Source organism: Pteropus medius, unplaced genomic scaffold (genome assembly GCF_902729225.1).
Source record: "Pteropus medius unplaced genomic scaffold, Ma_sr-lr_union100, whole genome shotgun sequence".
In the NCBI taxonomy this organism is placed as follows: Eukaryota; Metazoa; Chordata; class Mammalia; order Chiroptera; family Pteropodidae; genus Pteropus; species Pteropus medius.
In genome coordinates, this window is record NW_024353298.1 from 66,369 (window position 1) to 82,847 (window position 16,479).

The 16,479-nt window shown below is 40.0% G+C and overlaps 1 non-coding gene across 1 annotated transcript; it reads right to left on the reverse strand.

Moving 5' to 3' along the window:
• Window positions 1-16,012: 16,012 nt before the first annotated feature.
• Window positions 16,013-16,118, reverse strand: LOC120592781 (U6 spliceosomal RNA). Its single transcript, XR_005650206.1, has one exon. It is a non-coding gene; the product is annotated as a U6 spliceosomal RNA (small nuclear RNA).
• Window positions 16,119-16,479: the final 361 nt, after the last annotated feature.

A 16,479-nucleotide genomic window follows, 5' to 3' on the forward strand; every position in this document is an offset into this window, starting at 1 on the left:
CGGCTCAAGGCTTCAGATACTACGATGCAGCCATCCGGGAGCCTAACCCACCCAGTAGATTCCTCTTTGCCTCCCAGCTTGTTGCATAGTTCAACTTCCCCTGAAGTGTAGGTAGGGGTGTCTGTTAGCACCCTGGGCGGTACGGCCAGCAGAATATCAGTTGGTCCCACTGGTTTTCGGGCTGCCTCCTTTGTCGTTTGATCAGCGAAGGAGCTGCCTTGTGCTGCCTCTGAGCCCGAGTTCTGGTGCCCTGGGCAATGGATGATTGCCACTTTCTTTGGCAGCCAAATTGCCTCTAGGAGGGCTAGTATTTCTTCCTTATTCTTAATTTCTTTTCCTCCCGAGGTCAGTAGCCCCGTCTCCTTATATAACGCCCCATGTACATGTGCTGTGGCAAAGGCATACCTGCTGTCTGTGTAAATGTTAACAGTCTTGTTCTCACCCCATCGCAGTGCTTGAGTCCCTGCTACTAGTTCAGCCCGCTGAGAGGAAGTTCCATGGCTTAGGGCTTGTGCCCAGATGACAGTTTCAGTGGTAACCGCTGCAGCCCCGGCATACCTGACTCCTTCTGAGGCGAAGCTACTACCACGCAGGGTTCGAGGCAGGTCCATTGTCCCAAAAGAGGCAGCTTATAAAGCCTAGAACCCTGGTTTAACATCAAACAAACAAGCAGATTCCAGAAGCAGAAGTTGGCCGTTAGCATATCTTCGCCCAGAACCACACCCTTAACCGACTTCTGCTGCTTCAGGATTGTGACTGGGAGCACTTCCTCAGGAAGAGGTTCCGCAGTCCAAGTCTCCCGGCTTTCCGGAGGTGCTGCTCTCTTTACCAGGTGTGATGGATTCGTGGGTGTGATATCTGCAACTTTAGTAGCAGTGGGAGTTCTAACATAACAGTGTGAGCGCCTGTCCAGCTTGGCCGGAGCTGCTTCTTTTTTCCAATCTTTGTCCCGTACTTCACCCCCAGGCTGAAAGGGGTGGACCCAATTCTGCAAGAGGATAGGGGCTCTCTCTAAAGTTTCTTGAATGATGCTGAGGAAGATTTTCCCTAAGGCCTGAAGGTGTTGAGACATTTCTAAGTCACCTGTTAACCTTGGGGCTCCTTTTAACTTCCCTACCAGTGGGGGAGGTCTCCCATAAAGAATTTCGAACGGGGAGTAGCCTGAAGGCCTTGGCGTGCATCGTGGTCCAAGCAGAGCTAGCGGCAGCATATCTATCCAAGGTAGCTGGGTTTCTTGACAAAGCTTAGCTAGAGTGGTTTTTAGTGGTCCAGTTCATACATTCAGCTTTCCCTGAACTTGTGGCCTATTGACTGTGTGGAGCTAACATTTTATGCCTAGAGCTTTGGACAAGGTCTGGACTATCTCAGATAAAAAGGCAGATCCATTGTCTGATCTACAGAGAGAGTAGTCCATATCTTGGAACAATTTTCCTCAGTAAGGCCCTGGCTACTTCTCGTGCCTGTTCAGTGCACGTAGGAAAGTCTTCAACCCATTCAGAGTAAAGCAAACCAACGCAGGCAAGTATCAGTGCCTCCTGCAGGGCTTGACTTCAGTAAAGTCCACTTCTAGGTCTTCGAAAGGCATAGTTCCAGTTGTTTGCACCCCTGGATTAGGCCTTGGCCTTTTTTCAGCATTATTTCATGCACAAGTCACACACCTAGCACTGATCGGGTATGAAATAGTAGCAGCCTAACAGGTTTTCTAAAGAAGTCTTCCCCAGGTGACTTAATTCGTGGTGGTGTTTTACTAGCTGAACTGCCAGCGCAGCGGGAACAAAGAATCTCTGATCTGCAAACTTCCACCAGCCCTCCTTCCTTCTGGTTCCCCCCTTCACTGGAAGCCCATTGTTCTTCTTCCTTAGTGAATTTGGGGATAGAGGTAGTTCTGGTGCCAGGAGGACCTTAGACGTTGGTCTAGGATCCATTGCGGCATTTAGTCGATGGGCAGCTTCCTTTGCCGTTCGGTCTGCTAGTTGGTTTCCCTTGCTGACAAGGTTGAGTCGTCTCTGGTGACCCTTGCGATGAATGACTGGCACTTTTGAAGGCTTCCAAACTGCCTCGAGCAGTTGGAGGATTTCTTCTTTGTTCTTGATTTCCTTTCCTCCTGCCATCAGTAATCCCCTTTCTTTATAAACGATTCCGTGTATGCGCAAGGTAGCAAAGGCATACCTCGAGTCGGTGTAGATATCGGCCCGTTTCCCTTCAGCCTGCCACAGTGCCTGGATGAGTGCCCATAGTTCGGCCCGCTGTTCTGCCCAGCCCTGTGGTAGGGCTTCAGCCCTGATTACCTCATCAGTGGTTGTTAGCGCGTAGTCGTCTTTGCGCTGTCCTTCGCGGATGAAGCTGCTCCCATCTGTGAACCAAACTAGTTCTGGGTCCTGAAGAGGAACATCTGTCAGGTCTGGCCTGCTTGAGTAAACTTCACCCATGCTCTCCTAACAATTGTGGTTGTGAGGCCCCTCCTCAGTGGGCAAAACATAGCAGGGTTCACTGTTCATACGGTTTCGAGACGGACTCGTGGATTTTCGCAAAGCAGTCCCTGATAATGAGTTATTCTGGCATTGGTTAGCCATTTATGTCCTTGATTATTCATTAATGCAGTCACAGCATGGGTGGCCTTCACATTTCCATTTTGTCCCAGCATTTTGCTTCTCTGATCAGGATTATCATGGCAGCTAAAGCCCGAAGGGCGGTGGCCATCCCTAGCCACCGGATATAGCTGTTTGGACAAATATGCAATTGGGCGTTGCCATGGCCCGACTGTGTGACGACCCCCAGTGCAGTGTGATTCTTCTCATGTATGAAAAGTTTAAAGTCCTGTGGCACATCCGGTAGTCCTAATGCTGGGATGCTGGTTAGGAGTCTCTATTTCTCCGAAAGCCTTTTCTTGTTTGGAACCCCAGACTAGGGAGTCTTTTTTCTGGCCCAGCTGTGGCCTCATACGATGGACTGGCAATCTCAGAGAAACCTGGTATCCAGATTTGACAGAACCTGGCTGCCCCTAGGAGTTCACAGCCCCCTATCTTGGTGTTTGGTTGCGGTATTGAGCAGATGGCCAATTTCCTTTCGTGTTTAAGCGCCCGACGTCCTTCTGAGATGATGAACTCACTTGTTACCTGACCTCCTGTTTGCAGATCTGATCCTTTTTCCATGACACCTTGTACCCCGTGGTAGAGGGTGGGCCAGTAAGGCTATAGTGCCTTTCCAGCAATCTCTTGGTGTGGGGCTCTCTTTGTTGACCAGCCAAGAGCAGGTCATCTACAAACTACCTTTTGGGCCTCCTGGCCATGGTTTACAAACACCTTGTTTTCAACCTCCAGCAGCTGGGTGGCATTCATTTCAGCGAAGCCCTCTAATTTTTGAAGCTTGCGGTGGACGTCGGTGAAGGCCTGGGCCACAATGCCGCGTTGACCATGCACTGGTTTTCTCGTGCTTTAGGGTCAAAAGGGGTGTACACTCAGAACACGTCTTCCCTCCAGCAGAGGGGACCTGAATAGAGGCTGTCCCGGGACGCAACCCAGTGAGCGTATTCCCTTTGATCTTACCTTGGTAACTCCTCCTCCTGTGGCCGTTTCTGGTGAGTTGGTCCTTTCCTCCTGTGAGTCTGGTTGGTGACTCAGCCCCACTGGGAGTAAGGGCACCGATCCAAAAGAGAACCCAGAATAGTCGACCGGTGGCATGCCTCCGCAGTCGTCTAAGCTCCCCTCCACCGCAGCCAGGCCGAGCGACTGGTCCAGCAGTTCAAAGGGCCTGTGTGGTTGAAATCTCACTGGGGCCTTCAAAAATGCTATGGAAAAATCCCAAAACACTCTAATGAAACACCAAGCAGTAATTCAGAGATAAAGAAGAACTCAGGTTTCTTGCGCATGGTCCCGGAGGAGCTAGTGCCTCTGAGAAGTGGGCTCTGCTGCAACATTTCTAATATACTAGAATTTTTACACAAGCTAATTGGTCAGTTTGAGGTCAAACCGTTGCAAACGGTGGGGGCTGCCATGGAGACCACAAGCAGTAACATTGGTAACTGATGGGAGCTTTCACAGGCCGCGGACAGATAAAATTTGTTCCAGAAAGTGGGAGCTGCTAGGAGTACAGACAGTGTAAAGAATTACATTTGTTGGGCAAAAGGCAAGTAGGACAAGGTGCAAAATAGCTCTGCATTGAGCTCCTGCATGCAGCAAGCACATTTACAGAAGCACAACAAAAATGCTGATTAACTTTTAATGAAAATCCTGAAATTTCTTCTTCATTCAGAGCTGTGCAGGACACCAGGATGCCCGGAGCTTGGGAGTTCATGATGGAAACGTCTCGCTTCAGAGGCGGATGGAGCCACAGGCAGGGGGAACTGCTCATCATTCCTTAACAGCACCTGGTTTCAGGCTGTGAAATTTCCACTCTGCCGCCAGGGCTGCCTGATTTCCATTCTGCACTCCTGACCTTGCTGCTTCACAGGCCACCGCTGCCTCAGATTCCTCTTCCGCACCCCTGCGAGGACAGCTTCCATCTCATAATTCGTTTCAGTATGAGTTATGAAATCTAGAATCCTAGTCACACGGAAGTAAGATAAAATTAAAAGCCCTACTGTGTAAAAAGTTTAGCACCCTGCCCTGGGCGCAGTAAACAGCACACGTTAAATGCAGGAACTAAGGTGATATTGATAATTAACACAACTTTATATTAATGTGAAATTAGTTACGGGCGAGGACATTTCCACGCACTTGAGAAAATCCCTTTGGGGCTGTTATTTCTGAAGGAGGCCTTGAAACACTCAGAGGGACTCTGTGAAGCAGAATGCCGATGCTACCAATGCCTGCGAAATAGGAAACACACCAGCAGGTCACTAGAGGTAGCACCATATAACAAAGCGGTAAGCCACCCTCCCATACATTTTTCTTTAATAATGATAAAAGAGTACATCGACTGCTTGCTCCCACATGGCAGACTCTGTGTCTTTTACATATTGCCGTTGTCATTCTCAAGAAAGGGCTTCCTGAAATTCACCAGGGGAAACCATCCAGTCCCAGGCTTATTTTTGGTAGAAAGTTGGATTACAAACTCAATCTCCTCATTTGCTATGGGCCTATTCTCATTTTCTACTGTTGTTAAGTTGTTTTCCATCGCTGGTGCTTTTCTACTGATTTGACTATGTCATCTCGGTTATGAAATCCGGCATGTAAATTGTTGATAGTACTCCTTTCTAATCCTCCTCATTTCTCTAAGGTTGGTAGTAGTGTCATTTCATTCTTTCCAGCTTTGATAACTGAGTCTTCTTTTTCCTTGATCAATCTAGTGAAGGCTTGAAATTTTGTTAATCTGTTCAAAGAACCAAGTTTTGTTTTTGTTGGTTTTTCTCTACTGTTTTTCTACCCTTTTTCATTTATTCCCACACTAATCTTTATTATTTTCCTCTTTCTCTTTGCTTTGGGCTTAGATTTTTTTTCCCAAGTTTCTCAAGATGAAAGATTAGCCTCGTAGATTTGAGATCTTTTCTCTTTTGTATGTAGGCATTCACAACTATAAATTTCTCTCTGGGTACTGTAAGTCCTTGCTTACTGTCATTATAATGGTTCCCTAACTCTCATAAAATTGGTTTGGTTATGCATCTTTTCACTAAGAGTTAGGGAACCGCTTGTATATTGAAACCAATATTACCATGGACTAATTGATATAAACAGTCACGTTCCTATGGCATCGCATCACAGCTCATCAACATCAAAACAGAATAACGTTATCTGAGGACTTGCTATGCTGCTTTCACTGCACCCTCTCCCCATCCCTCCACTCCCATCCCGCTTTGTCTAGTATCTTGTGTTTTCATTTTCATTTTCATTTTCATTCCCTTAATTTCTTCTTTGACTCATTGGTCATTTGGGAATGTGTTAAGTCCACGTATTTACAAATTTCCATCATTTCCTTTTTTCATGGATTTCTACACACACCCTCTTGTCCCCTTGTGGTCACAGAACATACCATTCGAATTTCGAAACCCTGTTTTACAGCCTCACGTCCGATCTATCTTTGAATGTGTTCCTTGTTTGCTTGAGAGGGATGTCTCTTCAGCTCTTAATGGATGCAGTGTTCTCTACGTTTCAGTTAGATCCACTTGGTTTATTGTGTTGTTCAGGTATTGTATTTCTTCTGGAACTTTTTGTTCTTCCACTCATTATTGGATATATTGTTGAACTATCTTTTCTTCAAATATTCTCATTTTTTATGATTTGAGTATTTGGAATTCTGTTGTTAAACGAACATGTTTATAATTCTTAGATCTTTTGACCCCCTTATCAATATGTAATGTCCTTTTTCATCTCTGTAAAAATTTATTTTCTACTAAAACTCTCTTTTGTCTGCTGTTAGCATAGCCATCGCAGTAATCTTTTGGTTACTGTTTGCCTGGGAATATATATATGTGTGTCTGGGAATAATATATATGTGTGTCTCTAATAGTGATCTCTTGTCGATAGCACGTGGTCATGATTTTAATAAAATCTGCTCTGCCAATCTTTGTTTTTTAACTGGACTACCATTTATAGTACAGCGTTATTTCTTGTGCTATATATTTGTAGAAACATTTTCTCAGTGGTTGCTCTGGATTTTACAGTAGACATTTTAATGTATAACAATCTAGTTCTGATTAGTACCAGCTTAATTTCAATGGTATATAAAAATTTTGCTTCTGTATAGTTTACCCTCACTCTTTTGTGATATTATCACAATTCCATCTTTATACACTGTGTTCCCACTAGCACAGATTTACAATTATTTCTATATGCAGTTGTCTTTCAATTCAGGTAAGGGGGGAAGAAGATACCATATTAATTTACTATTGTTGCTGTAATGCATTTCTAGAAATTTAAGAGCTGAAGCAAGATAAATTATTCTCTCACAGCTCTAGATGTCAGAAGTCCAAAATCCATCATACTGGGCTAAAGTCAAGATGTTACAAGATATTGGCAGGAGTGGCTCCATTTGGAGGCTCTGCTGGTTTAAGATATCCCCTTGCCTTTTCCTCTTGAGTGGCTGCCTGTATTCCTTGGCTAGTAGCCCCTTTCTCTATTTTCAAATATGTCACTCCATTCTCTGCTTCTGTTACCCTTCTCCTCTGACTCTGACTCTTGCATATCAGACCCTTCCAGGTAAATTTAGATCATTCCCTCACCTCAAAGCTCTGAATTTAATCTTATCTGCAAAGTTTCTTTTGCTATATAAAATAAAACCCACAGATTCCGGGGATTAGAATGTGGACCTTTTTGGTGGCTATCATTCATTCTACCATGATTCAGAAAAAGAACACATTTACTGTCTTTGCTATTTATATATAGGGTTACTTTTACTGATGCTCCTTCTCTCTGTGGATTTGAACTGCTGTCAAATATTCTCTTCTTTCAGTCTGAGGGACTCCATCTAGGAATTCTGCCTTCTTGTAGGGCAGATATACTAGTAATAGATTCTCTGTTTTCTTGATCTGCTCTTATCCCAATTTTGGCTTCATTTTCTAAAGACAGTTTTGCCAAACATAAAATACTTGGTTGACAGTTTTTTTGTTTTTTTGTTTTTTTCATTTAGGACGTGGAGTAAGTTACCACACTGCCCTCTGCCCTGCATGGTTTCTCATGGGAAATCGATGTAAATCTCATTGAGAATTTCTTGTATGCGATGGTGAGTTGCTCTCCTCCTGCTTTTCAGTTTCTCCCTTTGTTTTGGGCTTTGAATAGTTTGATTATTACAGGTCTTGGTTTGGTATGAATCTCTTTCAGCTTATCTTGTTTTGAGGTTTTGTTTTTGTTTTTGTTTTTGTTTTGTTTTTTTGTTTTGTATTTTTTTTTAGCTGATTGGATATTAGATCGCTGTTTCTCATCAAGCTTGGGCTGTTTGTGATTACTTCTTCAGTCCTTGGTTCTGATCCTATAAATGTGTTTGGCAACTCCACAGTGAGAGGTTTATTTGCACCGAGTGAGCTCCATTTCAGGACAAATACAGGCATCCTTGCAAGTGGAACTTCTTTCAAGGAACTGCTCAGACACATCAAATCTTTGGCATGAGGTTGTGAAAGAGCTCTAGCTTTGTTTCAAACCAGTTGCTGCTGGTTTGCAAGAGGAATGCAGAATATTAATTTTCAAGGCTACCATGGAGTAAAAAATAGATGGATGGGATTAGGACAAGTTAACATCTATGAAGCTGGCTGCCATGATTGTCAATCTTTTGTTTGTTTGCTTTAAATGAACACTTTCTGGTGGCTACAAAATGTTGTCAATGCCAGAGTTTTGCTCTAGTTGATTCTGACAACTCTGAAATTTTGTTGAGGAGGTCTTTACTCTGTCACTTTGAAACTTACTTGTTCGTTCTCCTTCTTGAGGAAGAAACAGGTTCTTTCATGCTCAGCTCATGGGTGACCTAAACGAGGTCTTGCACCCTCGTGATTGTCATATCTGCCCGCTATTACTAACTGTGTGATCTGTGAGCAGACACTGAAACTCTCTGGGCCTCTGTTTAGTCCATAACTTGAGAGTAATATTAGTGATACAGATTGAATAAATAAATATGTATAAAGTGCTTAGAATAGCAAATACACATAGTAAATGCTTTATAATTATCACGACAGTAATAATACTATTAAATTGCAGGGAATTATAACATCTTGTTAAGACTCATATTCTAGGGTTACTCCCCCCCACACACTGTAAAGTGTTTCCTTAATATTTGCAGCTGTTATTCCCATTATCCTCATATCCATCTATGGGTACTACAAAAATGTTGCCTAAGATCACAATGCTGGAAAATGAATTCAGAGCCTTTGCAGCTAATGGCATAGTGGACAAGAAGGCTTTACCCTTCACATATACAGGAAGTTTGCACTCTTTCTCTGAATGCAAGGCTTAAAACCCTGAAACCTGTAAGGGAAACTTATACATGGTTTATACTTATACATGGTGCATGAGTAAGCAGAGGCCATATTCTTCATGACATATGTACAGCTGTACAAAAAGGGCCTTTCTAATTGGAGGTTTACTCTCCTTACATGCTATTTTCTCCCTCACAAATCACCAGTTCATGTAACTTGGCACAATAATATCGGTGCTTTTCTAACACAATTCCCCTCTTCTTTCCTTGAAAGGGAGGCACCATTGCCTCCTGAATAATGAATAAAGCTGTACCCAGTGAAGGCCTGGTGGTACCCTGATTCTCAGAAGGAACTCAGTGGACTGGGCTTCATGTCCCTTATCAGCCTAAAACGGAAACTGTTTTAAAAAACAAACAAACTGTGGGCCCTGATGTGTCCAACCTTATTGCCAGAGGTCTCCAAATGCTCGAAGGACCCCACTGTGAAACTCGATCAGAAAAGCCACTTTGGCAACTTCCTAAACATTTTCACCAGGATCTTTAGTAACACTATCCTTCTAAGAGTCTGCCTTGATGGAAAACTTTGAATTCCACCCAAATCTATCTCCCTATTAGAGAGCATTCTAAATGCTGCATGCTATCTAAATATGAACACTAAATATCCCCTAAAGGTCCCTAAACCCTATCTTACAAGGGTACGCTCAGAAAGAGACTCCCAAATTCTATTCGAGTCCCCAAATACCCCCTCTTATGGATCCCCTCAATAATACACACCCCCAAAGGGACTCCATGGTCTATAGACCCAAATGAATTCATTGAGGGGACCTCTGAAGTTTAGTCCCGTCCCATAAATGCTGTCTAGAGCTTTAGGGACCCTGTATTATGTTGTAAGAGATGCCTGCAGTACAGAATGTTCCTAGCAGAGTGTCTGGTGCTTGGAGCAACGAGGACATCAGAAGTAGATGTGGACTTGCACACAAGGACACGTTGCAGGGAGGGTGCACATGCCCGACTGATTCTGAGACTTCTTGCTCTAGGGACTAGAAAAGGATACTTTAGAGGATAAGAAAAAGATTCTTGAGAAGAAATAGCTGAGAACATGGTGGTGGCTTTGAGGCTGAATCTGGGAGTTGGCTGTAGCTTGCACTTACTAATCTGATAGTTACTATTAATAAATTACAAAGCCAGCATTGTAGGGAAACTTAATAAAAAGCCATGGAGACAAGGGTGGGGGATGCTAGCATTGCCAATCCTCCTCCCCCTTATCCATGTAAGTTAAACATTTCCAGACTCCAATTCTTCTTCCAAACCATCTCCGCAACGGTATTACTCCTGCTCGCTCCCTGCACTGGGCACAGAAGATGGCCTTCCTGTTGGTGATAAGCCAAAGCTACAGAGCAGCAGAGCAGCAGCTAACACTATCACTGGCAGGAACATGGTCATGGTCTTAGCTAAGTTTGACATATGAAGCCAAAGAGGACCCCACAGGCTAGGCTTCCCCATCATATCTGCCAACATATAGGGATCCAAACCTGGGCACCCCTTCAGACCTACGTACTTTCAAAGGGTGTGATAGCTTCCAGGTGATGTACTCCTCCTGTACTCTCTGTCTGAGGAATCAGAGGAGGGCTTCAGGCACAGTGGTTTAGAAGTGGAGAGAGCCCAGGGGATGGAAAGAGAGAGCCAAGTATGCGGATTCCTCAATGCTGTAATTCCATAGTAGTGAATTTATTCAAATATAACCAGCTTCATGGAGGGATATTCTAAATGAGATGATAAACATGACAAACTAGTAAAACATGTATATATTTTTTACATTAAATTTTATGTACAAAATCATGTATACATTATTCAATGTATAGGATTTGTTTTATTTATACTATGTAAATTTCTTTACATGTATTTTTATTTGCATTATAAAAATATTTTAATGCTGTATATTTTCCCACTTGTGTATTTATATATTAATAAGTTAGAATATATGTGAGTGTACAGATATGTATAAATATATATGTTTGCGTAGGCATACATACGTGTGTGTATGTGTGTGTGCATTTATGGACATATGAATATATTAGACAGTATAAGGTTTAAGCAACCTGAGGGAGCAAGTTGCAACTCTCATGAAAAATTATTACTATGAGACAACATTTTCGGTCGAAGGAAGAGGTGGTGCAAAGACCTGGTGATAGGGAAACAAAGTTAGTAAGTGGAAAAGAGGTAAATACATGTAAAGGTAATTTGAAGTGATTATTGTTTATAAAATCTTTACCCTCACTTAAAATCTAAGATAGGTAACTTGCTATATACATCGATTCATCGTCCGTAATGGTACCAATATTATGTATACCTTACTTGTTCAGGACAGCCTTGTCAACACTGAAGCTTTTAGTATTTGCCAATCTGAGAAGTGAGAATTGGTTTGTTAAGGATATGGTACTATGTATTTTTATTATGAAGAATTTTAATATTGGTCATCTCTCTATATTTAAAGACTGTTAACATGTCCTTTTCTGTGAATACAAATCATATTCTTTGTTTTCTATTGGATTGTGTCATGTCTTAAGGACACTTTGGATTTTTTTTTTTTTTTACTAATATACTAGAAAATCTAGACTCTTTTCAGAGATCCATAAAGAAAATACTCACAATGTAGTTATACAGTATGCTTTTACTTTTTGTTCTTTTTAAATTAAATACATTGGGGTGACATTGTTTAATAAAATCATACAGGTTTCAAGTGTACAATTAAGAAATATGTCATATGTGTATTGTATTGTGTGTTCTCCACCCTGAGTCAAATCTCCTTCCATCACCGTATATTTGACACCTTTAATCCTTATCTTCCTCCAACACCCCTTTGCCTCTGTTGTCTGATTCTGAGTCTCTATTGTTAGTCTTGTTTTTTGCTTTTACTTTTATATCCCACATAGGAATGAAATAATATGGTTGTCACCTTTTTCTCTCCGACTTATATCACATAGCATGGTAATCTCATGATTCATCCAAGTAGCATTCTATTCTTTTTGGGGGTTGAGGGGTAATTATTTTTATTTTATTTTGTTAATAGTTTCAAGCATACAGTACGGTTTATGAAATGATCCCCTGATTCCTCTTTCTCTCCGCTGACTGTACAACTTGCCATTACATTTCTGCTGACTGCATTCCCTATGCCTTGCTCCCCATCCCGGTGACCATCTACCAACTACTAATTTGCACTTCTTAACCTTTCACCCATTTCTCCCAGGCCCCCCAAACCCCGTCCACTCTGGCTGTGAGTTTGTTTTTGATTAATTTATTCTTTTTGTTTGTTAGTTTTTGCATACAAGTGAATAATGTGGTATTTATCTTTCTCTGTCTGACATATTCTACTCAGCATAATAACCTCTAGATCCATCCATGTCACTTTGAATGGTAGTATTTCCATCTTTTTAATGGCTGAGTAATATTCAATTTTATATATGAACCAGAATTTTTTTTTTCCCCCAATTGTCTGTTGATGGGCATTTAGGTTGCTTCTATATCCTGGCTATGGCAACGTGTGCTGCAATGAACATAGGATGCATGGGGTTTTACTAGTTATTGTTTTGGTCTCCATTGGATAAATACCGAGAAGTGCCATTGCTGGGTCAAAAGGTCTATCCATGTTTACATTTCTGAGGAACCTCCAGACTGTTTTCCATAGTGGCTGTAGCAATTCGCAATCCCTGCAACAGGGGTTTTTTCTCCACTTCCTTGCCAACACATGTTGCTCTTTGAGTTATTGATGTTAACCTTTCTGACAGGTGTGAGGTGATATCTTAATGTGGCTTTAATTTGCATTTCTCTGGAGATTAATGAGTTTTAATATCCTTTCCTATGTCTATTGACCATCCATATTTCTTTTTTGGAGAAATATATATTCATAAATTCTGCCTTTTTTTTTTTAATTGGGCAGTTTGTCTTTTTGTTTGTTAAGTTGTATTAGTTTTTATATATTTTGGATATTAACCCTTTATCAGATGTATCATAAGTGATTATCTTCTCCTATTCAGTCGGTTTTCTTTTCACTTCACTGATGGTTTCCTTTGCTGTGCAAAATCTTTTTAGTTTGACATAGTTCCATTTGTTTATTTTTTTCCTTTTGTTTCCCTTGCCCAAGGAGATATGTCTAAAAAGAAATGACTAGTAGCAATGTCAGAGAGTTTACTGCTTATGTTTTCTTTAAGAGGTTTTATGGTTTCGGGTCTTACATTTAAGTCTTTAATCCATTTTGAGTCTATTCTTGTATACGGTGTAAGAATGTGTTCCATTTCATTTTTTCTGCATGTTATCTGACCAATTTTCTGAACACCACTGTTTGAAAAGACTGTCTTTGGTGTATATTCTTCCCTCTTTTGCCATATGTTAAGTGAGCCTGTAGGCAAGGATTTATTTCCGGGCTCTCTATACTGTTCCTTGGATCAATGTGTCTGTTTTTTATGTCAGTACCATGCTGTTTTGATAACACAGCCTTGTAGCATAGTGTGATACCTCTAACTTTGTTCTTCTTTCTCAAGATTGCCATGGTTATTCAGGAATTTTTATGGTTCCATATAAATTTTATGATTACTTGTGCTAGCTCTCAGAAAACTGTCATTGGTATTTTGATAGTGATCGCATAGAATTTATAGATTGCTCTTGATAGTATGGCCATTTTAATGATGTTGATTCTTCCTAGCCATGAGCATGGTATATGCTTCTATTTATTTTATCTTCTTCAATTTTTTTTTCAATTACATAATTTTCTTTGGTTAATTTGATTTCAAGGTGTTTTATTGTTTTTGATGCAATCATCAATAGAATTGTTTTCTTCATTTCTCTTTCTGAAAGTTCATCATTGGTGTAAAAAAATGGCAGTGACTTTGAATATTAATTTTGTAGCCTGCTGCACTACTCAATTCTTTGATCAGTCCTAACAGGTCTTGTGTGTGTGTGTGTGTGTGTGTGTGTGTGTGTGTGTGTGTGTGTAATCTTTAGGGTTCTCACTAGATAGTACCAAGAAAGAAGCAAATAATGAGAGTTTTACTTCTTCCTTTCCAATTCTGATAGCTTTTATTTCAGCTTTTATTTCTCTTTCTTGTGTGATTGCTGTGGCTAAGACTTCCAATACAGTGTTGAAGAGGAGTAGTGAAAGTGGGCTTCCTTATCTTGTTCCTGATCTTAAGGAAAACACTTTTAGCCTTTCCCCATTGAGTATGATGTTAGCTGTAGGTTTGTCATTGATGGCCTTTATTATGTTGAGGTATGTTTCCTCTATTCCCACTTTGCTGAGGTTTTGTTTGTTTGTTTGTTTTGTTTTTTTATCATAAATAGATGCTGGATCTTGTCATTCTTTTTCTGCATTTTTTGATATGATCATATGATTTTTAACTTTCGACTTGTTAATGTGGTACATCACATTAATTGATTTGCAAACATTGTACCAACCTTGCATCCCAGGAATAAATCCAACTTGATTATCGTGGATGATATTTTTAAAATATTGCTGAATTTTGTTTGTTAATGTTTAGTTAAGGATTTTTGTGTCTATGTTCATAAGTGAGATTGGCCTATAGTTTTATTTTTTGGTAATGCCTTTGGTTTTGGAATCAATGTAATAGTAACCTCATAAAAGGAATTAGGGAGCCTTCCTCTTTTTGAGATTTTTGGATGAGTTTGAAGAGAATAAGTGTTAATGCTTCTTTGAATGTTTGGTAAAATTCACCAGTGAAGCCACCTGGTCCAGGACTTTTTTTGTGGAAGATTTCTGAGTACTGATGCGCTTTCATTTGGTAATTGGTTGTTCAGATTTTTTTTCTTCTTGACTCAGTCTTGGGAGATTGTATGTTTTTAGGAATGTATCCATTTCTTCCAGATTATCCAATTTGTTGGTTCATAATTGCTCCTACTATTTTCTTATGATCTTTTGTATTTATATGGAATCCATAGTTATTTCTCCACTTTCATGTCTGATTTATTTGAGTTCTCACTCTGTTTTCCTTGATGAGTCTGGTTAAGGTTTTGTCAATTTGGTTTATCTTTTCAAAAGAACTAGCTCTTGGTTTCATGAATCTTTTGATTTGTTCTTCTAGATGTATTTTGTTCATTTCCATTGTGGTTTTTATGATTTCCTTCCTTCTAATCACAATGGCCTTTGTTTGCTGTTATTTTTTTAGTTCTCTTAAGTGTAACTTTAAATCGTTTATTTGGGCTCTTTGTTATTTCTTGAGGTAAGCCTATGTTCCTGTGAATTTATCTCTTAGGACTGCTTTTACTGTGTGCCATAGACTTTGAGTTGTTGTGTTTTCATTTTCATTTATCTCTAGGTACCTTTTGTTTTCTTCCTTGATCTCATTGTTAACCCAATCACTGTTTAGTAGCATGTTTTCTTAGCCTCCATGAGTTTGTGTGTTTTCTGTTTATTTTCGGGAAGTTGACTTCTAGTTTCATACCATTGTGATTAGAGAAGGCAGTCAAAATGATTTCAATCTTCTTAAATTTATTGATACTTGTTTTGTGTCCTAACATGTGATCTATTTGGGAAAATGTTCCCTGTGCACTTGAGAAGATTGTATATTTGGCTGCTTTGGAGTGAAATGCTCTGAAAATATCTATTAAATCTTCTGGTTTAGTGTATTTTATAAGCCTATTATTTCCATTTCGATTTTTTGTCTGAAAAATATGTCCATTGTTGTGTCAGTAGGGTGTTAAAGTCTCTGACTATGAGTATATTACTGTTGATCTTTCATTTTATGTCAGTCAACAATTGTTTTATGTATATAGGTGATCCTATGTTGGGTGCATATATGTTTGCTAGGGTTATGTCATCTTGATGTACTGTTCTCTTTATCATTATTCCATGCCCTTCTTTGTCTTTTATTATATATAGACTTTGTATTAAAGTCTATTTTCTCTGACATATGTATTGCCACCCCAGCTTTCTTTTTATTCCCACTTACATGAAATAGCTTTTCCTATTTCTTTACTTTGAGACTGTATCAACTGAACTCTTGTAAACAGCATATGCATAGGTCTTGTATTCTTAACCATTCAGCCCATGCTATGTCTTTTAATTGAACATTTAATCCATTTACATTTAAATTGATTATTGATAGGTACATAGCTACTACCAATTTATTATTCGTATTTGTTTTTTATTCCGCATTATATTTTAAAATATATAGAACACTTCAGGAACTTGCATGTCATCCTTGCACAGGGACAATGCAATCTTGTCTGTATTGTTCCAATTTTAATATATGTGCTACCGAGGCAAACACACGTTCTAATTTTATAATGGTAGATTCTCAAGACATCTTCAGATTTCTAGCCAAAACAGAATATTACTATGTAATTAACAATTCATTTTCACAGCACTCCTGTTTACAATGCTGATTTTCCCAAGAACTATGAGTTTTATAGGTATTAATTTAGCGAGCTCTGCTTTAAGGCTAAAATGTGCTAGAAAGTATAGAAATAGCTATTAAGGCTAACTGAAATTATACTGAAAGACTGCTTTGTGCCAAAAATTTAATCCCAGTAATGAAGTATTAAATGACTTGAGTCCATTTACTTGAGAGAATTTAAGTCTGGTTGACTGCATCCCTTGACAGAAAAGGACTTATACAAAGAACAGAAAAT